The sequence below is a fragment of the Hyla sarda genome, chromosome 1 (genome assembly GCF_029499605.1).
Source record: "Hyla sarda isolate aHylSar1 chromosome 1, aHylSar1.hap1, whole genome shotgun sequence".
NCBI classification, from domain to species: domain Eukaryota; kingdom Metazoa; phylum Chordata; class Amphibia; order Anura; family Hylidae; genus Hyla; species Hyla sarda.
In genome coordinates this window covers 43547898-43574293 of record NC_079189.1, presented here as the reverse complement: position 1 = coordinate 43574293, position 26396 = coordinate 43547898, and the positions used below count along the sequence as shown (strand labels likewise).

The 26396-nt window shown below is 42.0% G+C and overlaps 1 long non-coding RNA gene across 2 annotated transcripts; it reads right to left on the bottom strand.

Annotated features, from left to right (window-relative positions):
- Positions 1-3737: 3737 nt before the first annotated feature.
- Positions 3738-24752, bottom strand: LOC130300712 (uncharacterized). 2 transcript variants are annotated; one of them, XR_008851543.1, is made up of 5 exons: positions 24596-24752; positions 11237-11341; positions 10997-11128; positions 10749-10888; positions 3738-4182 (listed from the first exon to the last, which is right to left on the bottom strand). It is a non-coding gene; the product is annotated as an uncharacterized LOC130300712 (long non-coding RNA). The 2 variants fall into 2 exon arrangements; XR_008851549.1 differs by lacking the exons at positions 3738-4182; positions 24596-24752 and adding exons at positions 4400-4854; positions 18667-18821.
- Positions 24753-26396: the final 1644 nt, after the last annotated feature.

The window sequence follows — 26396 nt, the reverse complement described above, 5'->3', positions numbered from 1 at the left end:
GAAATTCTGTTGCAGCAGAGTCCCTTTGTTTTTAATGGGATTCTGCTGCACCGTGCATACTGTATAATTTCTGTAAACATATGGTATGACAATTTTATTCCAGGTTACGCGGAAAGATTTGACATGTCAATTCTTTTGGAGGAGTCCACTCGGAAATGCATTGCTGTCTATGGAGACGGACCATTTCCGAGAGGTCCGTGCCTGAGTCAGTGCCTGCCGCAAACATAATTTCCAACTGAAAATTTTCCAGTATATTTCCAATATTCCGCAAAAATTATGCTGTGTGAATATAGCCTAATAATTACCCTCACATAAAATGATGACAATTTTTTTTTTTGTTTGCAATCTGGTAGCATAGGCCCCCTAGAGTAACCAACATTCCAATAATGAATGCTAGTAGCATTTGGAATAAATTGCCATTTTTAATCACAGATTTAGTCATGCACAAGGAAAAATCATATACACCAAAATAGGGCTACACATAGGAGCCAGACATTTCCTCTAAAGCCCTGTTTAGACCAATAGCGCCTTCTTTCAAATTTTCCACCCTTAGCACTGACTCGCACTGTTATCAATCCCAGCACTGTTGGTGGACCATAGGGACTATGTAATCTAGGACCAGCCTGCAGGCCCCTCATTTAGAATCTCATTTGACCTGAAAATAGCCAGAAACCACAATGCTGCATTATACCTGAGGCTTGCGCCATTGATTCATCTGCCATAAACAATTTCATTACTGATCGCTAACGCTCAGGGAGGAATTGTAACTTATTGACCCATCCAAGAATTCCCCTTTAGGGCAGGACACCCTTCCTCCTTTATTATGCAGCCATATTAGTGAGTTTTTGTTTTCTATCAATATCTTGTTACTTAGTTACAGTTAAAACTGTAATTTTATTTTTTTATAAAAAAAATAAAAATTTCTAGGGATGTCCCGATACCATTTTTTTAAGAACGAGTACCGATACTTTCATTTTAGTACTCGCCGATACCAAATACGAGTACTTTTATTTTAAAGGGAATCTGAAAACCAGGGTGACCCGGTCTCTCGCGCTGCTTACCGTGCTGATATGTGGGGTCCTTGTTGTGCGCAATGTAGGCGGCTGCTGTAGTATGAGCCAAGATTTCTCTCTTCTCCATTGGGTAGAACAGGGAATTTGCATTGGTGGCGAGACCGATGTCTCCGCAGCGATTGCGCCGATGATCACATGGTGAGCAGCGGTAGAAACCAGTGGCCGGCACATCTACCTATAAATTCAAGTTAGTGCAGGTGACTCTGCTGTAAGATTGTCTTTAATAGTAGGTAGCATCCCCTTGTAGGTAGTATAGATAGCTGCAGACATTAGTTAGCAGGGCCTCCCTTGTAGCCAGCAGGTAGTATCCCCTTGTAGGTAGTATAGATAGTTGCAGACATTAGACAGCAGGACCCCCACCCCCTTGTAGCCAGCAGCCCCCCCCCCCTTTGTAGCCAGCATACCCCCTTTGGAGCCAGCAGGACCCCCCTTGTAGATAGCAGTCCCCCTTTGTAGCCAGCAGGACCCCCCTTGTAGACAGCAGTCCCCCCTATGTAGCCAGCAGGACCCCCTGTAGACAGCAGCCCCCCTTTGTAGCCAGCAGGAACCCCCCCCCCTGTACACAGCAGCCCCCTTTTGTAGCCAGCAGGACCCCCCTGTAGACAACAGCCCCTCTTTGTACCCAGCAGGACCCTCCCCCCTGTAGAAAGCTGCCCCTTTGTAGCCAGCAGGACCCCCCTGTAGACAGCAGCCCCCCTTTGTAGCCAGCAGGAACCCCCCCCCTGCACACAGCAGCCCCCTTTTGTAGCCAGCAGGACCCCCCTGTAGACAACAGCCCCCCTTTGTACCCAGCAGGACCCTCCCCCCTGTAGACAGCTGCCCCCTTTTTAGCCAGCAGGACCCCCCTGTAGATAGCCGTCCCCTTTTGTAGCCAGCAGCCCCCCTTTGCAGTTGCTCACTGTCCTCTGCAGCCCCATTCTCATCACTGCCGCTGACTCGTTCTGCTGTCCGCATTATGGCGTGTTATGGAGGAGCATGTGACATGCACGTCACTCTGCTTCCTCCGTAGCGTTACGCTGGGCGCAGTGGAGTGACGTGTATGTCACATGCTCCTCCATAAGACGCCATAATGCGGACGGCAGAACGAGTCAGCGGCAGTGATGAGAATGGGGCTGCGGCAGTGATCCGAACCGGAGGACGTGGCAGTGATGCGAACCGGACGAAGGGGCAGGGAAGCACTACACCAGGTATCGGATTTGGTATCAGGGACATTAGATGAGTCCCCGATACCATGCAGATACCTGGTATCGGCCCGATACTAGTATCGGTAATGGGACATCCCTAAAAAAATCAATACATAGCTTGTTTTTTTTATTTTTATTTTTAAACTGTGATGTATACGGTACTCCTTTGATGTCCACTACATGAATGAATATGTTGAATGTTCTTTAAATGGGCACTCTCATTAAATTGCTATTGCACTCCTTATGGTAAATAAAAAAAATCTTTCTAATGCACGTAATGTATGTTTTATTTTGTGTTAAAAATAAGCGGCCACTAGGTGTCTCCCTACTTGTCCAGAGCACATTTCCCCCTATCTTTTGCTCAGACTTTCGACTTTTGCTGGCCTGGCAGATGTTCAAAATCAGGAAATGCTAATGGAGGGTGTGCAGCCTTATCTAATCAGTGCTCATCTCACACTGAACTGCTCTGGGCTGAGTGAGGGAGGAAGTTCTCCCCTGTATGGCTTCAGATGATGTCCCGCCTGCTGTGTAACTCCTCTTTGAAGTCTGTAAATCTGACTTGAGACTGAGCAGAAAATACAGAGCAATATCAAGGTAGAAAACTAACAAATAATAAAAATAAAGGCAGGGGGTGGGTTATCATGAAGGGGGCAGTGAACTGGGAGGATTATAACATTTTACAAGATCATGAGAGGTTCTCTTTAACTTGCAAAAGGTTAGCAGGTTTCACAATGTGGTTGAGCATGCAGTTAGTAAGAGTAACCCTGGCATTGGGGAGTTACCTCCCTACTACTGCATTCTGGTGGGTTGGGAACCCTTTGGGGGACTTCAAAGTAACAGCATTGTTAGCTAAGCAGCGGTAGGGAAACTGGCCCATCAGTCATGTAAAGGGCGCCACCATTCACACACAGCAAGCTGAGATATTGAAAGTGTAACACAGAATTTATTTTCAATTTTTATATATTCATTTTATAGTATTTCACTTATACTTAAAATTAGACAGCGCTTTTAATGTTATTTCGATTGTTCCCAAGACCATTAAGATAGACCTTAATTACTGTAATTGGGTCATGTGATCACCAGTCTGACCCACAGAAAATCATGGTGCTTAAAGGGGTATTCCAGGAAAAAAAAAACTTATATATATATATATATATATATATATATATATATCAACTGGCTCCAGAAAAGTAAACAGATTTGTAAATTACTTCTATTAAAAAATCTTAATCCTTCCAGCAGTTATCAGCTGCGGAAGTTGAGTTGTTCTTTTCTTTCTGTCAACAGTGCTCTCTGCTGGTTGACACCTCTGCTTGTCTCAGGAACTGTCTAAAGCATTAGAAGTTTGCTATGGGGATTTGCTCCTAGTCTGTACAGTTCCTGAGACAAGCAGAGGTGTCAGCAGAGAGCACTGTTGTCAGAAAGAAAAGAACAACTCAACTTCAGCAGTTGATAACTACTGGAAGGATTATGATGTCTCCTTGAAGTCCAGTCCAAAAATTAAACAATTTTACTAAATATTTTTTTTTCTTTTGTAGAATGTCAATTTCTTTTTGCAAATATGTTTTTCAAAAATTACCAAATTTTCAAAAAAAAAATTCTCTTAAAGTCAGTGACCTGGAATAATATCTGTTCTCAGAGATTGTTTTGCTGATCAGGACCATGAAACAAAAAGATTCAGCCCCCGGTGATGAAAATATGTCGCCGTCCTGACCTTTTCTCATTGAACAAACAGTTTCATTTGTAGGGTCTGGTGTCCTTACGAGAGCAATCAGCCCAATGCCAAGGTTCACCCGAAAGTCTAAGTGCCTCTCGCCCTATCTATTTAGAGAGTGGAGAAGTGGAGTGGAGGCACCACTGCCTTCAATGCTTTATCCTTTGACAGTATCCATCTTTCCAAATTGATTTTTGATATCCATAGTGACCTGGAAGAGAGACACAGCGATAACTCTGAGAAAGTGGAAAACAATGTAATTCTCACAAATATGAATTACTTGCTGGCAGGTTAAATCTACTGTGCAATGAATTATGTGACCCTGGAGCTTCTATAATTCTTTTCGTATTTTATAGACTTGTGAATGGGCCTTAGAGCTTTGACAAGCACTTAACAGCCAAAATCAGTCCTAAAACAACTCCCTCGAACATTGGATTTAGCCGCCTTAAGCAGAACGTTGCCAGTCACTTTCCCTCGTGAAGCCGAACATGACATTTATTCATTTCAACAGCCTTCGACTAGATTTGCTGATTTTATTGTCATTTTTTTATTTTTATTTGATTTTTTTTTTTTTGTCATTTTTTGAGTTATGTCTAACAAAATGACAGATTTATTTTTTTACTTGATTTATCAATTCTATCATTCTAAAAGGGAAAAAAAAAGTGAATGTGTTTCCATTTCATGCTTCTTTCGTTACCCTATTGTCTTCTAGAATCTTATTGAATCAGTTTGTGATTTTTTTCGATTCCAACTGAGACAAATTGAAGTGACCACTGGGTTTTCTTTCGAGTCGTCTGCTTTACTCTCCAGTAGGTCATTTACTTTATGGTGAAGGGAACAAAGACCAGATAATAGATCTTTTGTGTTGCCAAAAAAGTCCTGTCTATAAAAACAAAGCAAAAGTATCAAACACATGTAAAATTATGAGATTTTGGAGTCAAAAATCAAGATGAAGACCCCTTCAATAAAAAAATTTTACATGCCACCAAAAAGGGAGACATTTGGTATTTGGTCAAAATATAACATTTTTAAAGGGGTACTCCCGTGCGCCAGCATTCTGAACATTTTGTTCAGAACACTTGGAGCGGGCTGCCGTGATCGTGATGTCAAGTCCACGCCCCTTGTGACATCATGCCACGCCCTCTCCATTTATTTCTATGGGAGATATAAATGAAGGGGGCATGGCGTGACGTCAGATTGCTGAGTTCTAATGTGTATAGCCAGCTTAACTCATAACTCCATGGCACTAGAGAGTTGGGAGGCCACCATACACATTAAATGGTGGGCCCGTCCCACCAAGATCAGTGGGTTCAGCTGGCACGTATATAATTTGTATAGCCAGCGTTAAGCGTAACTCCATGGCACCAAAGAGTTGGGAAGCCTCCATACTCACAGAGGCGTGCACACATAGACAAAGGGGGCTTGAGCCCCTGACCTTTTGATGCCTCTCTGTCAGGTGCCCCTTTTGGTTTAATATGGTTTAGTATATCAATAAAATCTTTTATGTGCAGGGCCGTCACCATGCGAGGGAAGGGGGGTGTTTTGGAGGCTGTACTGAGTAGTTTCTCTGCCCCATCCTCTGGCGCTCCTGAATTGCACTGTGCATTAAAGGAGAGCACGGGATTCAAGGGCTGCAGCTCCTGCTTTAAAGTGTACCCGTCAGATCCAACAAAAAAAAACTTTTTTTTTAATATATCACTCAGTACCTAATCCTGACCATTACATCTCATTACAATATTGGTGTCTTAGTTGGGGGGGGGGGGGAATTAACTCCTTAAAGTGCAAATGTCATGGATATTGTACCCCCTAGACTAGTACCATAATAGTATAGATGATATAACGTGCAATGCAGCTGTACCTTTGGCTGCTCTTTATCACACTTTATCTGCCAGAAAATAGTTCAATCGTGCGGTCAGCAACAGACGGATAGGCGTGGCCGGGGTTCGCAATGCCCCGCCTCCGCCACGCCTATCCCCTGTAAGTGAGCGCTGGGACCGCTGTGTGATTTACACACAGGTCCCCAGCGCAAGCGCCTCAATGTTCATGATGTGCGGGCCATGACTCCACTGAGCCTTTACATATTATGTGAACCTTTATGATATGCAGTGCCCGTTCTCTTCTTTCTTCTCCTGATGCCGGAGACGCACTGCTTCTGCTTTCACTAGAGGCAGAGAGAAAACGCTCACTCCAGTCTCTGGCTTAGAGAAAACGCTCACTCCCGTCTCTGGCTTAGAGAAAACGCTCACTCCAGTCTCTGGTTTAGAGAAAACACTCACTCCCGTCTCTGGCTTAGAGAAAACGCTCACTCCCGTCTCTGGCTTAGAGAAAACGCTCACTCCCGTCTCTGGCTTAGAGAAAACGCTCACTCCCGTCTCTGGCTTAGAGAAAGCGCTCACTCCCATCTCTGGCTTAGAGAAAGCGCTCACTCCCGTCTCTGGCTTAGAGAAAACGCTCACTCCCGTCTCTGGCTTAGAGAAAGCGCTCACTCCCGTCTCTGGCTTAGAGAAAGTGCTCACTCCCATCTCTGGCTTAGAGAAAGCGCTCACTCCCGTCTCTGGCTTAGAGAAAACGCTCACTCCCGTCTCTGGCTTAGAGAAAACGCTCACTCCCCTCTCTGGCTTAGAGAAAGCGCTCACTCCCGTCTCTGGCTTAGAGAAAGCGCTCACTCCCGTCTCTGGCTTAGAGAAAGCGCTCACTCCCATCTCTGGCTTAGAGAAAGCGCTCACTCCCATCTCTGGCTTAGAGAAAACGCTCACTCCCGTCTCTGGCTTAGAGAAAGCGCTCACTCCCATCTCTGGCTTAGAGAAAGCGCTCACTCCCGTCTCTGGCTTAGAGAAAGCGCTCACTCCCATCTCTGGCTTAGAGAAAACGCTCACTCCCGTCTCTGGCTTAGAGAAAACGCTCACTCCCGTCTCTGGCTTAGAGAAAACGTTCACTCCCGTCTCTGGCTTAGAGAAAGCGCTCACTCCCGTCTCTGGCTTAGAGAAAGTGATCACTCCCGTCTCTGGCTTAGAGAAAACGCTCACTCCAGTCTCTGGCTTAGAGAAAACGCTCACTCCCGTCTCTGGCTTAGAGAAAGCGCTCACTCCCGTCTCTGGCTTAGAGAAAGCGCTCACTCCCGTTGTCTGCCATCAGCGCTGTGCACCTGTGCAGTGCTAGAGGCAGGAAGCGAGCGAGGTCTCTACCTCTAGTGAAAGCAGAAGCAGCGCGTCTCCGGCACCAGGAGAAGAAAGAAGAGGAGAATGGGCACTGTATATCATAAACGGGCACTGTATATTATTGCTGACCGCACGATAAAACTATTTTCTAGCTGATAAAGTTTGATAAAGAGCAGCCAAAGGTATAGCTGCATTACAATATTTTCATTATTTATACTATCCTGGTATTAGTCTGGGGGGTACAATATCCATGAAAGCTGCGCTTTAAGGATGCTCCTGTTTTGACCTTAAAGGAGTACTCTGGCAAAAGAAAAACGTACCCTATCCATAGGTGGTCTGAACACTCACCGGGATGGGACCCAGGCGCTCACAGTAAGGAGCGCGTGTCATCAACCAGTTGAACGCGCTTTATTCATTCCTACAGTAATGAATGGTGCAGCACGTGCTCCTCACTGAATGCCGGGGTCCCGTCTCGGTGATCGTGGGGGGCCCCAGCGGTCGAACCCCTCACGATCAGCTACTCATCCCCTATCCTGTGGATAAGGGAAACATTTTTTTGCCAGAGATCTTCTTTAATGGCCAAGCCCATTTTTAACCCCTCAGACCAACACCATAAAGCAAAGATTATTACTATTGCAACGCAGCCATACTTTCGGCTGGTGTTAAAAAGATTGTATTGTGTGGGAGCTTTTGTTTTGGTACCATTTTTTTTTGCGATACATGCTACCTTATGTTATTTATTTATTTTACGTTTTGGTCCAAAATTTGAAATTCTTGGGCTTTTTTTTATTTTATTTAGTTCACCGTGCAGGATAAATAACATTATTGTTTTATTGTAAAAGTCATTAACACCTTGGGGACCCAGGGCATGCGCGTATGCCCCTGTTCCCAAAGCAGCAGAGTGCTGAGAACACTGATCAGTGCTGTGCTATGGCATAGCATTGATCGGTGTATGCAATCAAAAGATTTAAAAAAGTGTAAAAAAAAAAGTGTAAAAAAAAGTTAATAAAAGTGAATTAACCCCTTTCCTAATAAAAGTTTAAATCGCCCTCCTTTTCCCATTTTTTTAATAAAACAATGTAATAAAAAAATAAAAATAATCATATTTGGTACCGCCGCGTGCTTAAATGTCCAAACTATTAAAATATAAGGTTAACTAAACCGCATGGTCGATGGCGTACACGTAAAAAAATACCAAAGTCCAAAATTGTGCATTTTTGGTCACTTTATATGCCTTAAAAATATCAATAAAAAGCTATCAAAAAGTCCCATCAAAACAAAAATGGTACCAATAAAAATTACAGACCACGGCGCAAAAATGAGCCCTCATATAGCCCTATATGCAGAAATGTAAAAAAAGTTATAGGGATCAGAAGATTATTTAAAGTAGTAAAATAAAATGAAACCTACCTAAATTGGATATTCTTGTAAACGTATGGACCTACAGAATAAAGATCAGGTGTCATTTTTACCGAAAAGTGTACTGCGCAGAAATAGTCCCCAAATGTAGCAAAATGGCGTTTTATTTTTTTATTTCATCCCACAAATATTATTTTTTTGTGTTTCGCCGCAGATTATGTTATAAAATAAGTGATGTCTTTACAAAATACAATCGGTAATGCAAAAAACAAGCCCTTATATGGGTTTGTAGGTGCAAAATTGAACGCATTATGATTTTTAGAAGGGGATAAGGAAGTGCAAAAACTTAAGTCAATAGCTATTATGTATAGGTTAAGTTTTTTTTTTTTTTATGAGACAGAGGGGGAAGGAGCGTGTGTTATAATTGGAGGGCGTGGGAGTGACAGGATTATGAGGGGATAAAAGGGGTTACCTGGTGGGAGGTTCTCTTTTTGTGAACTATACCCATTCTGCAATACATAAAAAAATCAACCTCTACTCACCTTCAGTGTTCCCTTGGTGCCTCCGGGGTTCTGCTCCAGTCACCAGTGCACTCCTCTTCCTGCTTCTTGGGCCCAACATGAATCGCTTTGGCCAGTGATTGGCTGAGTGCAAGTATGACACGTTGAACCCAGGCCGGGGACTTCTTCCTGGTGCCAGGGCCCAATGTGTCATACTTCTTCTCAGGAAAAGGATCGCACCAGGGACCAGGACACTAGAGGCACTGTGGGAGTGCTGGAGGTGAGTAAAGAATAATGGGGGAGATTTATCAATATTTGTGCAGAGGAAAAGTTGAACAGTTGCCCATAGCAACCGATCGCTTGTTTCATTTTTCAGAGGCCCTTTTCAAAAATGAAAGAAGCGATCTGATTGGTTCCTATGGGCAACTGGTCAACTTTTCCTCTGGACAAGTTTTCATAAATTTTCCCCAATATTCTTATATATTGCAGAATGGGCATCATTCACAATAAAAAGAAAAAAAAACTCCCTCCAGATTACCTCTTTCATGTCATGTGTGGCTATGTGAAGGGCGAGGGTGACAGTGTATGTAGGAGCCCTCTCAGTAGGTCTCATAGGGAGGTCCCCAAATTTATTGCTACAACACAAAAAAAAGTGCCCTTTTTGCATTTGAGCCCCTGCTCCCTAAAATGTCTGTGCACGTCCCTGCATACTCATTGGATAGTGGGTCGGTCCCATTGACCGGTTGGTAGGTCCAGCTGACATGTCTTTAATATGTATAGTCACCTTAATTTGAAACTGGTCTTCCCAAATACCATGTATAGTTTATAATTCTGCTGTCCTGTTCTTCAGAACTTCCACTGCTGCCCTTCATTGTCTACATCATTCCATCATGGATCCTGGTGCTGGATTTTGCCTTCTCCCGGCTGCTACAGAAGGATATATGTATATATATATATATATATATATATATATATATATATATATATATATATATGCCTGTAAGGCTAGGTTCAGACTATGGAATTTCCGGGCAGAAAATTTCCGCCCGGAGATTCTGAGTGCGGCCAGCGCTGACTGAATCAGTCGGCACTTGGACCGCGCGGACACTGCAGTCCCCAATAGACTGCAATGTGTTCTGCGCGGATTTCGGCCAGAAGAAAGAGCAACCCCATTCTTCAGGCGGAAATTTCCAAGCGGATTTTCCTTTCACAAATTCTGCTTCACAAATTCCGAAGTGTGAATTTGTGAACGGAAACCCATTCACTACACTGTACATTTTAGCAAGCGGAATTTCCGCCTGCAATTTCAAAGAGGAATTGCAGGCGGAAATTCCGTAGTCTGAACCTAGCCTAACAGTCTTTTGCCTGTTGTACAACTCCAGCAGCTAAGCAAACACCTATATTCCCTGCAACCCAAGGATTACGGCACCAGATAGGGCCTTCTCTGCTTTTCAGTTTTGAGATATATATATATATATATATATACTTCTTGGATTTATGTTCTTAGGGAACATATAAAATAATGTAAGTTGTATAAGTTTTCCTAGAAAAGACTAGAGACAGAGCCACTCTTGTCCACAGGCTGTGTCTGGCATTGCAGCTCAGCTCAATTTAAGTAAACCCAATGACAATAATGGGAAAAAAAAGTATGTTAGATGTACTGGTAAAATAATTTTTAGACCAGCCAAAAACTAACTAATGTCCATATTCATTTTACATAACTATGGAAAATGTTATAAAACCTTATGATAACATATTACCAGGTATCAATGTGTATGAAGAAACAGGGATGGAAGAAGGTGTTCGCCCTTGACGTGACCTTGGAAGGTTGGTGGATTTGCCCAACGTAGTCTCTCGATTCCTCTTAGGTTTTTACATCTTCTCCTCCAGGTGGTGTTTACTATTAGGTGATAGAAATTGATATGGCATTTATATTGTGTTGCGGAGAAGCCGTGGTAGATTGCAAGTGTATTAAGGCGCTTCTCATAAATATGTTCTAACAGCTTACCCAGTGTAATTGGCTCCCTTAAAAAGATTTAATCTTATTTAAAGTGAATAATGTCCCTTCTTTGTGTCCTTCGTAAGAAGCAATACGATTTTATTTCCTAATGGAACGCCGCTCTATCTGGAACTGATGAACCTGTGGGGGGAAGAAGAGATATTTTTGGTGGCAAATTAGATTGGATCTGGATGGTGCACGAGGAGTCCCATCCACATACAGGCAGTGATTCAGGAAGTCTGCAATTACCTCTGTGGAAGATGCCTCAAGATGTACAGTAGTAGCGCCTCCTACAGTCATTGGAATGCATCAGGTTCGCCGGATGCCTGTATGAGTCGTTCTACAGTTCTGAACCTTTGTAATGTATTAAGATATTTTGCTTACAAGATTATTGGGTTCATGATCTTTAACAGCAAAAACAAAAAAACAAAAATGTAGCTAGCACCAAAACCCAATAGACAGGTGCACGCTGCTGTGGCAAGTACAAACATGTAAAAAAAAAAAAAGAAAATGGCAGCAGCACACTTGGTCAACAAAATGGAGGCTCTCAGCGCACTTTTTGATCAAAACGTGTCCCCCCCCATCCACCACTCGGAGGTGGGCTCATATCGGATGGGACCCTAACACTAACTTACCTCTGTTGGGCATACAGCCTCTGAATGGGTGACATGCTGGATCCACTATCAATCCAAACCACCTCCTGTGAAATAGGGGAGGGGATGCACGGCTACAGAGGCCTGTGTATTGGGTTTAGGTGCTAGCTACATCCGCGTGGTGGATAGGGACACGTTTTGATCAAAAAGTGCGCTAAGAGCCTCCATTTTGTTGACCAAGTGTGCTGCTGCCATTTTCTTTTTTTATATGTCATGATCTTTAACCTGTTAAGGACCCAGGGCGTACCTGTACGCCCTGAGTCCGCTCCCAATCTATAACGCAGGGCCACGGCGTGGCCCCGCATCATAGCGGGTCGGGCCCGGCCTCTAACGCCGCCCGGCCTCTAACACCGCGTCTAAAATGAAAGTGAAACCATGCCGGTTAGCTCAGTCGGGCTATTTGGGATAGCCGCAGTGAAATCGGGGCATCCCTAACAGCTTACAGGACAGCGGGAGGGCCCCTTCCTGCCTCCTTGCTGTCCGATCGCCGAATGACTGCTCAGTGCCTGAGATCCAGACATGAGCAGTCAATCGGCAGAATCATCGATCACTGGTTTCTTATGAGAAACCACTGATCAGTGAAAAAGATCAGTGTGTGCAGTGTTATAGGTCCCTATGGGAGCTATAACACTGGGGAAAAAAAGTGAATAAAGATCATTTAACCCCTTCCCTATTAAAAGTTTGAATTACCCCCCTTTTCCCATAAAAAAAAAAAACTGTGTAAATAAAAATAAGCATATGTGGTATCGCCATGTGCGGAAATGTACAAATTATAAAATATATAATTAATTAAACCGCACGGTCAATGGCGTACGCGCAAAAATATTCCAAAGTCCAAAATTGTGCATTTTTGGTAACTTTTTATATCATGAAAAAATGAATAAAAAGAGATCAGTAAGTCCTATCAATGCAAAAATGGTACCGCTAAAAACTTCAGATCACGGTGCAAAAAATGAGCCCTCATACCGCCCCATAAACGGAAAAATAAAAAAGTTATAGGGGTCAGAAGATGACAATTTTAAACATATACATTTTCCTGCATGTAGTTTTGATTTTTTCCAGAAGTCCGACAAAATCAAACCTATATAAGTAGGGAATCATTTTAACCGTATGGACCTACAGAATAAAAAGAAGGTGTCATTTTTAACAAAAAATGTACTGTGCAGAAACGGAAGCCCCCAAAAGTTACAAAAGGGCGTTTTTTTTTTTTCCATTTTGTCTCACATTGATTTTTTTTTCTGTTTCTCCGTAGATTTTTGGGTAAAATGACTGACGTCATTACAAAGTAGAATTGGTGGCGCAAAAATAAGCCATCATATGTATTTTTAGGTGAAAGATTGAAAGAGTTATGATTTTTTAAAGGTAAGGAGAAAAAAACGAAAATGCAAAAACGGAAAACCCCGGGGTCCTTAAGGGGTTAAACATCATGATATTGTAGGTCCAACATTCTGTGCTAATATATTTCTTAATGCAAGGCTAGTTTCACACTGTGACAGCAGGCTCTACTTTATGTATACATTAAATAGTCCCTTTTGACCTACTGAGGTCAAACGGGTGTCGTTTTTGCCTCTTTTTAAGACTTATGCAATAGGGTCTTGCTTTATGGAATTGTGCGGACCTCCATGCCATCCCATTGAGCTGGATGTAGTAAAAGGGTGGCTAGGTGGTTAGCACTGTTACCTTGCAGTGCTGGAATCCTAATCCCACCAAACACAATATCTTTCAAGAGTTTGTATGTTCTCCCCATGTTTTTGTGGCTTTCCTCCCACGCTCCAAAAAACATACTGATAGGTGAGTTTAGACTGAGAGCTAGAGATGAGCAAACTTACAGTAAATTCGATTCGTCACAAATAGAGATGAGCGAACTTACAGTAAATTCGATTCGTCACGAACTTCTCGGCTCGGCAGTTGATGACTTTTCCTGCATAAATTAGTTCAGCTTTCAGGTGCTCCGGTGGGCTGGAAAAGGTGGATACAGTCCTAGTAGACTCTTTCCTAGGACTGTATCCACCTTTTCCAGCCCACCGGAGCACCTGAAGGCTGAACTAATTTACGCAGGAAAAGTCAGCAACCGCCGAGCCGAGAAGTTCATGACTAATCGAATTTACTGTAAGTTCGCTCATCTCTACTGAGAGCTCAAAAGGGGACCGGGACTGATTTGATTGATGCCAAGCAGTGGAATATTCTGGCACTATATAAGTTATGGAATTCTTATTAGATTATATAGAACCTTTTACTTTGGGACCACATGTATGGCGGATGTCACTTCGTGGCATAAGCATATATTGGATGCACAGGCATTTTTTTCCAACCAGTGTGCTTACAGCTGTTTTAAAACTACAACTCCCAGCATGCTCGGACGGCCTTTGGGATTCATGTGTACATCTGTGTGTAGTGGTTGTCTGTAGTGTACAGCTTGAATCTAATTTTTCTGATACAGAACTCCAAATCTCCAAACATGACATTGAACTAAATGATAAAATTCAACAACCACTACTAGGGAAAGCTTTAACCCCATTTGCATTTTCATTTTTTCCTCATCACCTTCTAATAATCAGAACGCTTTCAATTTTGCACATAAAATTCCATATGATGGCTTATTTTTTGCACCACCAATTTTACTTTACAGTGACATTAGTCATTTTACCCACGGCAAAACGGAAAAAAAATTTATTGTGCGACAAAATTGAAGAAAAAATGTCATTTTGTAAGTTTTGGGGACTTCCGTTTCTACGTAGTACATTTTTCGGTAAAAATGACACCTTATCTTTATTCTGTAAGTCCATACGATTAAAATGATACCGTACTTATATAGGTTGGATATTGTCGTAGTTCGGAAAAAAATCCTAACTACATGCAGGAAAATTTATATGTTAAAAATTCTCATCTTCTAACCCATATAACTTTTTTATTTTTCCGCGTACGGGACGGTATTTTTGTATTGATCGGACTTTTTCATCGCTTTTTATTCATTTTTTCATGATATAAAAAGTGACCAAAAATACGCTATTTTGGACTTTGGAATTTTTTTGCGCATACGCCATTGACCGTGCGATTTGATTAATGATATATTTTTATAGTTCGGACATTACCGCACGCGGTGATACCATATATGTTTATTTTTATTTTTATTTACACAGTTTTTTTTATTGGGAAAAGGGGGGTGATTCAAACTTTTGATAGGGAAGGGGTTAAATGACCTTTGTTAACTTTTTTTCCCCACTTTTTTTTGCAGTGTTATAGCTCCCATAGGGAGCTATAACACTGCACACAATGATCGCTTATGCTGATCCCTGCAAAGCCATAGCTTTGCATGGATCAGCGAGATAGGGGCTCGATTGCTCAAGCCTGTAGTTCAGGCTTGGAGCAATCAATCCCCGATCGGACGCAGCGGACACAGGTAAGGAGACTTTATCGCGATGTCCCGATCAGCCTGACTGAGCTGCCGGGAAGAGTTTACTTTCACTTTCAGACGCGGCGGTCAACTTTGATCGCCGCGTCTGAAGGGTTAATAGCGTGCGGCACAACGATCGGTGCCACGCGCTGTTAGCCCAGTGTCCCAGCTATGAATAGCAGCCAGGACCGACCCGGTGTGATGCGGGGTCACGGCTGTTTTAAACACCGGGTCCGGGCTCAGGGCGTACAGGTACGCCCTGAGTCCTTAAGAAGTTAAAGAGTAGTCTAGTGAAAAGTATTTCCAGTCCGTTGTGTCCGGTCTCCATAAAAAAAAAAAAAAAAAAAAAAACATTAAAGGGGTATCCGGTGGAAACCTTTTTTTTTTTTTTTTTTTTTTTTTTTTTAAATCAACTGGTCCCAGAAAGTTAAACAGATTTGCATATTACTTCTATTAAATAATCTTAATCCTTCCAGTACTTATTAGCTGCTGAATACTACAGAGGAAATGATTTTCTTTTTGGAACACAGAGCTCTCTGCTGATATCACAGGCACAGTGCTCTCTGCTGACATCTCTGTCCATTTTAAGAACTGTCCATAGTAGGAGAAAATCCCCATAGCAAACATTTGCTGCACTGGACAGTTCCTAAAATGGACAGAGATGTCAGCAGAGAGCACTGTGGTCATGATGTCAGCAGAGAGCACTGTGTTCCAAAAAGAAAATAATTTCCTCTGTAGTATTCAGCAGCTAATAAGTAATGGAAGCATTAAGATTTTTTTATAAAAGTGATTTACAAATCTGTTTAACTTTCTGGCACCAGTTGATTTAAAAAAAAATAAAATAAAAAAAGTTTTTCACCGGAGCACCCCTTTAACTCACCTTCCTCCATTCCCCCTTAGCGCCGCTATTGCTGTTCAATCCTCCGGTCCGGTGTTCTTCCTTCTTCCCTGTGCACGGATCGTCACACTGCGCTCAACCAATCACCGGCCGCAACAATGTCCCGCCTCGACCGGTTATTGGCTGAGTGCAGTGCCATGTAAGGAGCCTGGGCAGCAGGGAGAAGGTGGTGCCCAGACTCCTTACATGACAATGCGCTCAGCCTATCACTGGTCGAGGCGGACATTGCTGCGGCTGGTGATTGGCTGAGCGCAGTGTGACGATCCGTGCACACGGAAGAAGTAAGAACACCGGACCGGAGGACCGAACAGCAATAGCGGCGCTAAGGGGGAATGGAGGAAGGTGCGTTAATGTTTGTTTTCTTTTTTTTTTTGCAGCCCGTGCACAACGGACTGAAGATGCTTTTCACTAGACTACTCCTTTAATAGTTTTTGAATACTAGTTTTTCTATTGAGTCCAGCAAATACATATGATGCAGTAAGCTCCCCCCTAGTGGGGGCTGCAGGCAAACAAAAGTTCATTGGATTTGGAGCTCTGTATAAAAAATGGAAAAAAATTATAAAGAATTGCTTTATTGACAATACATTTAATAAATTTACCAGCACAGAATGATAATTTTATACAGGAAATAAAAAAATTAGTATTGTTTGAGTGGAGATGTCATTGTCCTAAAACAAGAGTGTCAGAAGAAAAAAAAGAAAGTATTTACACCATCCTCTTACTCCAGTTTATTTAAAAAAATATTTGGCAGGATTCAGGAATTTTCTGTACTCCTGGCTGAAGTCTCTCAGACCCCCTACATGCTGGAAAAAATCGGCAAAATCCACCAATTTCAGTGGAATCAGCGGACTATGTAATGGGTATGGGGTATTTACTGACTGCTCCAAAACAAGTAAATGCAGGAGAGAGAAAAATCATTTAATCTACATTTAAACTGACCGATTCTATTGTTCTTCAATAGATGAACCACTGCCAGAGGAGTCAGGCAGCAGCCCATCCCTCCACTCAGAACACAGAAACATTCAGCCAAACATTCATGTATATACGGGGGATTGTATCCTCCCACCCCTTGTTGGAAAGAAGTTTGGCATGACCCAGTTGTTTCCTTCTTGCCTGATAAAGTTAAGCAGCCAATAGAGACTGTAGGTACCACCCACGAGGAAGGAGATTAGGCAGCCTGAGCCCAGCCATCCCACCACCAGTAAGACCCATAGTTGGATCCACTTCTATGGTACATATGACCTTTACCACCTTACAGTCAATAATACCAATAGTCTAGTCTGGTCTCCTTATATTCATAAGAAATGGCACAAATGGCTACAGCCACTTTGTTTGAGGCACCGGGTTGAATGTTGATGCTTCCTAAATTCCATATAGGAGATGTATGGCAAACTTCGAGGAGGATAGGAATTCCGGCGCTGACCAAGGAGGAGACAATGGAGCCAGGTGTGTAACGAACAGATTTAATCCAATGCGACGCGTTTCACTGCGCTTGCGCTGTTTCACCATGCCTGATGATGCCTGATGAAACCGCGCAAGCGCGTTGAAACGCGTCGCATTGGATTAAATCTGTTCGTTACACACCTGGCTCCCTTGTCTCCTCCTTGGTCAGCGCCGGAATTCCTATCCTCCCCGAAGTTTGCCATACATCTCCTTACTGTTTTTAGGAAGGCTGCAGACCGGGATCCTCTTATCAAACGCATTTGTGTGGGAGTGCACACAACCTGGCAGGGCGAGCCTTTACCTTTTCCCTCCCCTCCCACACACCTGTGATCCCGTTGATTCTCCACAAGGGAGCGCCTGTTTTTCTTTGTTTTACGTAAATTCCATATAGTCTGTTCAGGTTTTTTTTCTGTCTGTTTCCTGTGCAGCCACACGACTCTATACTCTATACCCCATCTGAACCTTTCGCCACGTGTGCGCAGAAAACTCAATGTAAATGTCACTTAATTTACATGACAAAGTGCGGCCATTATTTAAATATGACAGAATGCCTCTGAGAGCAATTTCGGAAAATTATTAAAACAATGTTGTGAGTTAAATGTCAGCGTTCGGTAATTATGTTTGTGTTAATTGTTAATTAGAGGCATAATGGAGGCAGACTTAATTAATAATCGCTCCGTATGTGGCGGTGAGAAGGGGCCACAGATGGGCCGCACACACACACTCTCTGCGTGCTTTATTTATTGTTGACTGAATCAGCATGTTTTTTTTAATGTTTTACCTTTGCCTGTAATTCCCCTTTCTTTGCTGGCTAACGGCAAGTAAATGTAATATTCTATTAAGTAAAGACATTCTACACTAAATTCTACTAATTGTGAGTGCAAGTAGTTGTAGTTTATTTTTTAGAGAAATATTAGAATTATTGTAATTTTTTAAGGAGTTGGCTCCTTTCTTTCCCCCACATAGGTATGAAGGGCTTTGGCCTGGTCATCTAGAATAAAAGTTAAAGGGGTACCGTATATACTCGAGTATAAGCCAAGTTTTTCAGCTCGATTTTTCGTGCTGAAAACGCCCCCCTCGGCTTATACTCTCCGCCTGTCAATTCCTTCTCAGTGGTCTTCAACCAGCGGACCTCCAGATGTTGCAAAACTACAACTCCCAGCATGCCCGGACAGCCATCGGCTGTCCGGGCATGCTGGGAGTTGTAGTTTTGAAACATCTGGAGGTCCGCAGGTTGAAGATCACTGCGGCCTTCGTCATCATGCAGACCCCCCTTTAGTTTTCTACTTACCTCCCCTCGGTGGAAAGGAAGGGTAAGCTGGTCCGGGCCATCTATGCTGCAGGGACCGTCCAGTGGGGAGGGTTAGTCGTTCCGGGCTGTCCATCTTCCCCGGGAGGCCCTCTTCTCCGCTCCAGGCCGGCCCCGGACTAGTGACGTTGCCTTGACGACGACGCTCAGGGACATCCGTGCGCATGAACGTCCCTGTGCGTCGTCGTCAAGGCAACGTCACTAGTCCGATGGCTGTCCGGGCATGCTGGGAGTTGTAGTTTTGCAACATCTAGAGGTCCGCAGGTTGAAGACCACTGATGAAGGGATTGACAGGCGGTGATGATGAAGGGGGGGGATGATGACGAGGGTGATGATGACAGGGTGATGATGATGTGTGTTAATGATGGGGATCTGGATGATGACTTGGGGGGGATGATGTTTTTCACACCCTAGTCTTATAGTCGAGTCAATAACTTTTCCTGGGTTTTTGGGGTGAAATTAGGGGCCTCGGCTTATATTCGGGTCGGCTTATACTCGAGTATGTATATATATATATATATATATATATATATATATATATATATATATATATATATATATGGTATTTTTTTTTTTTACAATGCTACAGGGGCTGTAAAGTTAGTGTAGTTCATCATACAGTGTCTGTACCTGTGTGTGATGGTTTTCTCACAATTCTGTGATTTTCGCCCCAATATTTATTTTTAACAGCATACAAAATTACTCAGGTCTCGGGATTTCGCAGGTTGCAGCGTGTCGAGACCTGACATCACTAGTCAGGTGATCAGAGGTAGCCTGTCCTGCTTCAATGGGTGGAGCGACCGCTGGGTGGGAAAGAGATAATTTAGCAAGAGCTGTAGGCACCCTGGTTAGAAAACACTGGTCTTTTTAATGGAATGCAACTCATTTGTGTTCCAATGGGTGGGGTGGCTGATTTGTGGGAGGGAGGAAAGGGAACTCACACTTACAAACTATGGAACTATAGGTCTTGTAGTTTGAGAATGAAATCCAACATGAGATACCCAGTTCACAAAAAGATAGCCAAAGTGTTATGGTAATTTCACAACATGACAAGCACAGATCCTTCCTAAGCATGTCCATTACTGTCTGGCAGGTAAGTACTAAAATCCCCTTATGTTGGAGAACCCCTTTAAAATGTAAAATTTTGCATAATGTCACCTGCCAGAAAGAACATTCTTTGACTGATGTATGCCTAAAGGAAATGGTATCTGCCAGCTTTATTTGCTGCTAAGAGCGGCAGACACTGTTGGATAACTGTTAGGCTATGTTCACACATTGAGAAATTGACAAGGAATTAACAAGAAATTTACTTGCATAATTCCGCACCGGTAATTAGCTCCAATTCCTCCTTGGTTGTAAAGTCTCATCGACTTCAATGGTCTTTCCGGCCATTGGAATTAGCTCAAATCAAATTCCGACACGGAATCGTATTCCGACAAAAGATTGAACATGTTCATTCACAACAAGTTCTGTAGATGGATATTTGCCGAGAAAATCCATTGAGCTTATGATATTGGATGACGGAAGGATGACAGCAGAGATGGGAGGGTATTGATTTTGTGGCAGACAGTGACCTGTGCATTCGTATCTTTACATTAATGAGGAAAGGACTGACTATGTCATGAAGTGGGTAGAAAACAAATACTGTGTCGAGCATGAGATCATGGGTATGACAACAGCAGCGGATGTATGCTGACTTTGTGTAAGGCAGTGACCAGTGAATTCATATGATTATATCAGAAAGAAAAACCTGTCCAGAGGAAAAGTTGCCCATAGCAACTAGGGTTGCCACCTGGCCGGTATTTTACCAGCACAGACGGTATTTTGGCCACCCTTAAGGTATTTTTATATTAAAAAAATACCGGCAATGAAATGGCCGGTATTTATCCAACCAATCCTCTAACTCCCGGACGGTTGCACCATAATCTATACCAGTGTTTCCCAACCAGAGTGCCTCCAGCTGTTGCAAAACTACCACTCCCAGTATGCCCGGACAGCCGACGGCTGTCCGGGCATGCTGGGAGTGGTAGTTTTGTAACAGCTGGATGCACCCCTGGTTGGGAAAAACTGACCTATTCTATATACTATTATATAGATCAACATGCTGGGAGTTGTAGTTTTCATTTGGGGCAGCTGCTAAGCCAGCGGCTGCACCAAGGCATGCTGGGAGTTGTAGTCAGTAACTTACTGCAACTCCCAAATTTAATTAACAAAAGCGATCAAAAAGTCACATCAAAACAAAAATGGTTTTGTTAAAAACTGTCCAGGACTCCTGGAATGTTGCACCATAACCTATACCAGTGTTTCCCAACCAGAGTGCCTCCAGCTGTTGCAAAACTACCACCCCCAGCATGCCCAGACAGCCAACGGCTGTCCGGGCATGCTGGGAGTGGTAGTTTTGCAACAGCTGGAGGCACCCCTGGTTGGGAAACACTGACCTATTCTATATACTACTATATAGTTCAACATGCTGGGAGTTGTAGTTTTCGTTTGGGGCAGCAGCTAAGCCAGGGACTGTATCAGGGCATGCTGGGAGATGTAGTTAGTAACCTACTACAACTCCCGTATTTAATTTTAAAAAAAGCGATCAAAAAGTCACATCAAAACAAAAATGGTAGTTAAAAACTGGGGCGCAAAAAATGAGCCCTCACACAGCCCCGTCCGTATAAGGAGAGAAAAAAAATTTAGTTATAGGGTCAGAATAGGACAAAATTTCCCCCCTGCATATGTGTATCCTGTGATGTCACGCATGTATAAAGAATTATGCAAATTAGCATGGCCGATATTTTTTTGCAAGAAAGGTGGCAACCCCAATAGCAACCAATCAGATCGCTCCTTTCATTTTACAGAGGCCTTGTTAAAAATTAAAGAAGTGATCTGATTGGTTGCTATGGGCAACTGGGCAACTTTTCTTTTGGACGGGTTTCGATAAATCTTCCCCAGAGGGTTTGTCATGAAATAGGTAGGGAACAACTTATAGATGGTGGGAAGAACAGCAGCAGGTGACTACAGCGCTGATCGTGCGGGAGACACTGACCTGTCCATTCATATGATTGTATTAGTGATGTCTAGTGATGAGCAGCAGGGGCCATATTCGAATTCGCGATATTTCGCGAATATATTGGTGATTATTTGTCCTATGTTCGCGCATATTCTCTATGTGCGTTCACTTTTTCTTCATGCGAAAAATGACATGGAAAATTCGCATGTGGAAAAAAAAATATTCATCATTACGAATATATAGCTCTATAGTCTAAATATTCGCAAAATCGCGAAGTGCCGATATTCGCGATAAAAATTCGCATTACGAATATTCGTGCTCAACACTAGTGATGTCCCCTAGAGATGAGCGAACTTACAGTAAATTCAATTCGTCACGAACTTCTCGGCTCGGCAGTTGATGACTTTTCCTGCATAAATCAGTTCAGCTTTCAGGTGCTCCCGTGGGCTGTAAAAGGTGGATACAATCCTAGGAGACTCTTTCTTAGGACTGTATCCACCTTTTCCAGCCCACCGGAACTAATTTATGCAGGAAAATTCATCAACTTCCGAGCCGAGAAGTTCGTGACGAATCGAATTTACTGTAAATTCGCTCATCTCTAATGTCCCCTAATAATTTCCATGTTCATATCCCAAACATGAAAACCCGTCACTTACCGACTGTCTCGTTTTAAATGAAGTGTCCAAACAGAACCCTGTGAAAGAAGGACATCAATAAGAATCCTCTTTTTCTACCCCGCACGTTCCGGCAGGCTAAGATTGGGAACACAGGAGGCGGCCAGAAGTTATTTCACATGAAGGATGGGGCGAGTCAGCGGCAGTGTACACACTTTCAGGGGCCTGTATTTTTTACTAACGTGACAGGAGCTCAAATGAACTGAGCTGAATTCAGTGCGACCATAAAAGCGGGCCCAGGTTCCCCTTACAGCTGTTTTATTTCTTCTATCAGCAATAAAAGGTGTGTTTATCGAGCGCCATCCTTTAGCTTCTCTGCTTTTTTCTCCCCAAAGCAAAAGACTCAGTCATGTCAGAGATGGCCTCAGCAGGTACCTTATCAATTCTGCTCACTAACTAAACTGCTAGATGGAATGACCCCTTCCAGGCAAGGGTAGGGTATTCACCTTACAGAATTAAAGGGATTTTTATATATATATATCAACTGGCTCCAGAAAGTTAAACAGATCTGTATATTACTTCTATTAAAAAATCTTAATCCTTTCAGTACTTATGAGCTTCTGAAGTTGAGGTTGTTCTTTTCTGTCTAAGTCCTCTCTGATGACACGTGTCTCGGGAACCGCCCAGTTTAGAAGCAAATCCCCATAGCAAACCTCTTCTAAACTGGGCGGTTCCCGAGACGCGTGTCATCAGAGAGAACTTAGACAGAAAAGAACTACCTAAACTTCAGAAGCTCATAAGTACTGAAAGGATTAAGATTTTTTTAATAGAAGTAATTTACAAATCTTTCTGGAGCCAGTTGATATATAAAAAAAGTTTTTTCCTGGATAACCCCTTTAAACTTCTCATGTTAAACTTTTCCTTTTGCTTTGAAGGGTGTTTGTTTGGGGAGACAAAATTCTCTTTGTATGGAAACATGTCCCCAAGCAAGTGGAGCCCTACTACCCAATACTGGTACTGATGCTGGATATTCAAAGGTACTGTATAAGAAAAATGTTGCATAAAAGTTGCCATTTCGCATACTCTGCATGCACCATTCAAGACTTCTTAAAGGAGTACTTCAGTGGGGGAAAAAAATGTTTTATTAACTGGTGCCAGAAAGTTAAAAAGATTTGTAAATTACATCTATTTAAAAATCTTAATCCTTCCAGTACTTATCAGCTGCTATATACTAAGTTGAGTTGTTCCTTTCTGTCTGACCACAGTGCTCTCTGCTGACACCTCTGTCCATGTCAGGAACTGTCCAGAGCAGGAGAAGTCATTCCATGTTTCCAATCAGTAAAAGAAAAAAAAAAACAGAAGCCAAAAAGCAAGGGCCAAATAATGTATGTGGCACATTCTTACATTCCTAGGGTTGGAGGTTATTGATAACATCCCTGGTGGTCTAGGGTGTCTTAGACGTTAATGATAACATTTCCACTGGTCTAAAGTGGCTTGGAGGTTAATGAAAATATTCCAGGTGTCTAGGGTGGCTTAGAGGTTATTGATAACATTCTTGGTGGTCTAGGGGGGGGGGGTGGAGGTTATTGATAACATCACTGGTGGTCAAGAGTGGCTTAGAGGCTAATGATAACATCCCTGGTTGTCAGGGGTGACTTAGCGGTTAATGATAACCTCCCTGGTGATCTAGGGTGAGTTGGAGGTTATTGATAACATCCGTGGTGATCTAGGGTGGCTTAGAGGTTCATGATAACATCCCTGGTGGTCTAGGGTGGGTTGGAGATTATTAATAACATCCCTGGTGGTCTCGGTAGGCTTAGAGGTTAATGATATAACCCCAGGTGACTTGGGTGGCATAGCTGTTAATCATAACATCCCTGTTGGTCTAGGGTGGATTAGAGGTTAATAACATCCCACTGTAATCTACAGTTGCTTGAGGTTAATGATAACATCCCTAGTGTTTAGGGGGCTAAGAGTTTATTGATAACATACGTGGTGATCTAGTGTGGCTTTGAGGTTAATGATAATATCCCTGGTTTTTAGGGTGTCATAGAGGTTAATAATAATAATGGGGGAGATTTATCAAAACTTGTGCAGAGGAAAAGTTGACCAGTTGCCCATAGCAACCAATCAGATTGCTTCTTTCATTTTTAACAAGGCCTCTACAGAATGAAAGAAGCAATCTGATTGGTTGCTATGGGCAACTGGGCAACTTTTCCTCTGCACAGGTTTTGATAAATCTCCCCCAATATCCCTGTTGGTCTAGCGTGACTTAGTGGTTAATACATTTTTATACCTGGTAAACTTTGTGGTGTGAAGCTTTTAAGGGTTAAAATCCTGTTGGTCTGGGTTAGCTATGGAATCAGTGTCTATTTCCCTGGAGATCTAGGTAAGTAGATGCACTCATCCCTGGTGATCCAGGGTAGGGAAGAGGTTAAATCATAGCTGGTACCCAATGACTAACTCATCTCTCTTTGATAGTAATGTGATTTGTTGATTAAGCTTCCTTAGCCTTAGGCGAGATTCACACTGCATTTACCAAGTACCTTGTAGATACGGGTTGGCATTCTGATAAAAAGATGTTCCAATGAATACCATTAGATTATATACCATTAGACTATATACCATTAGACTATATACCATTAGACCATATACCATTAGACTATATACCATTAGACTATATACCATTAGACTATATACCATTAGACTATATACCATTAGACTATATACCATTAGACCATTTACCATTAGACTATATACCATTAGACTATATACCATTAGACTATATACCATTAGACTATATATCATTAGACTATATACCATTAGACTATATACCATTAGACCATTTACCATTAGACTATATACCATTAGACTATATATCATTAGACTATATACCATTAGACTATATACCATTAGACTATATATCATTAGACTATATACCATTAGACTATATACCATTAGACCATTTACCATTAGACTATATACCATTAGACTATATATCATTAGACTATATACCATTAGATTATATACCATTAGACTATATACCATTAGACCATTTACCATTAGACTATATACCATTAGACTATATACCATTAGACTATATACAATTAGACCATATATCATTAGACTATATACCATTAGATTATATACCATTAGACTATATACCATTAGACCATTTACCATTAGACTATATACCATTAGACTATATACCATTAGACTATATACCATTAGACTATATACAATTAGACCATATACCATTAGACTATATACCATTATACTATATACCATTATACTATATACCATTAGACCATATACCATTAGACCATTTACCATTAGACCATATACCATTAGACCATATACCATTAGACCATATACCATTAGACCATATACCATTATACTATATACCATTAGACCATATACCATTAGACCATATACCATTAGACCATATACCATTAGACTATATACCATTAGACCATATACCATTAGACCATTTACCATTAGACCATATACCATTAGACCATATACCATTAGACCATATACCATTATACTATATACCATTAGACCATATACCATTAGACCATATACCATTAGACCATATACCATTAGACTATATACTATTAGACCATATGCCATTAGACCATATACCATTAGACCATATGCCATTAGACTATATACCATTAGATTATATACCATTAGACCATATACCATTAGACTATATACCATTAGACTAGATACCATTAGACTATATGCCATTAGACTATATACCATTAGACTATATACCATTAGACTATATACCATTAGACCATATACCATTAGATTATACATCATTAGACTATATACCATTAGACCATATACCATTAGACTATATACCATTAGACTATATACCATTAGACCATATGCCATTAGACCATATACCATTAGACCATATGCCATTAGACTATATACCATTAGACTATATACTATTAGACTATATACCATTAGACCATATACCATTAGACTATATACCATTAGACTAGATACCATTATACTATATACCATTAGACCATATACCATTAGACCATTTACCATTAGACCATATACCATTAGACCATATACCA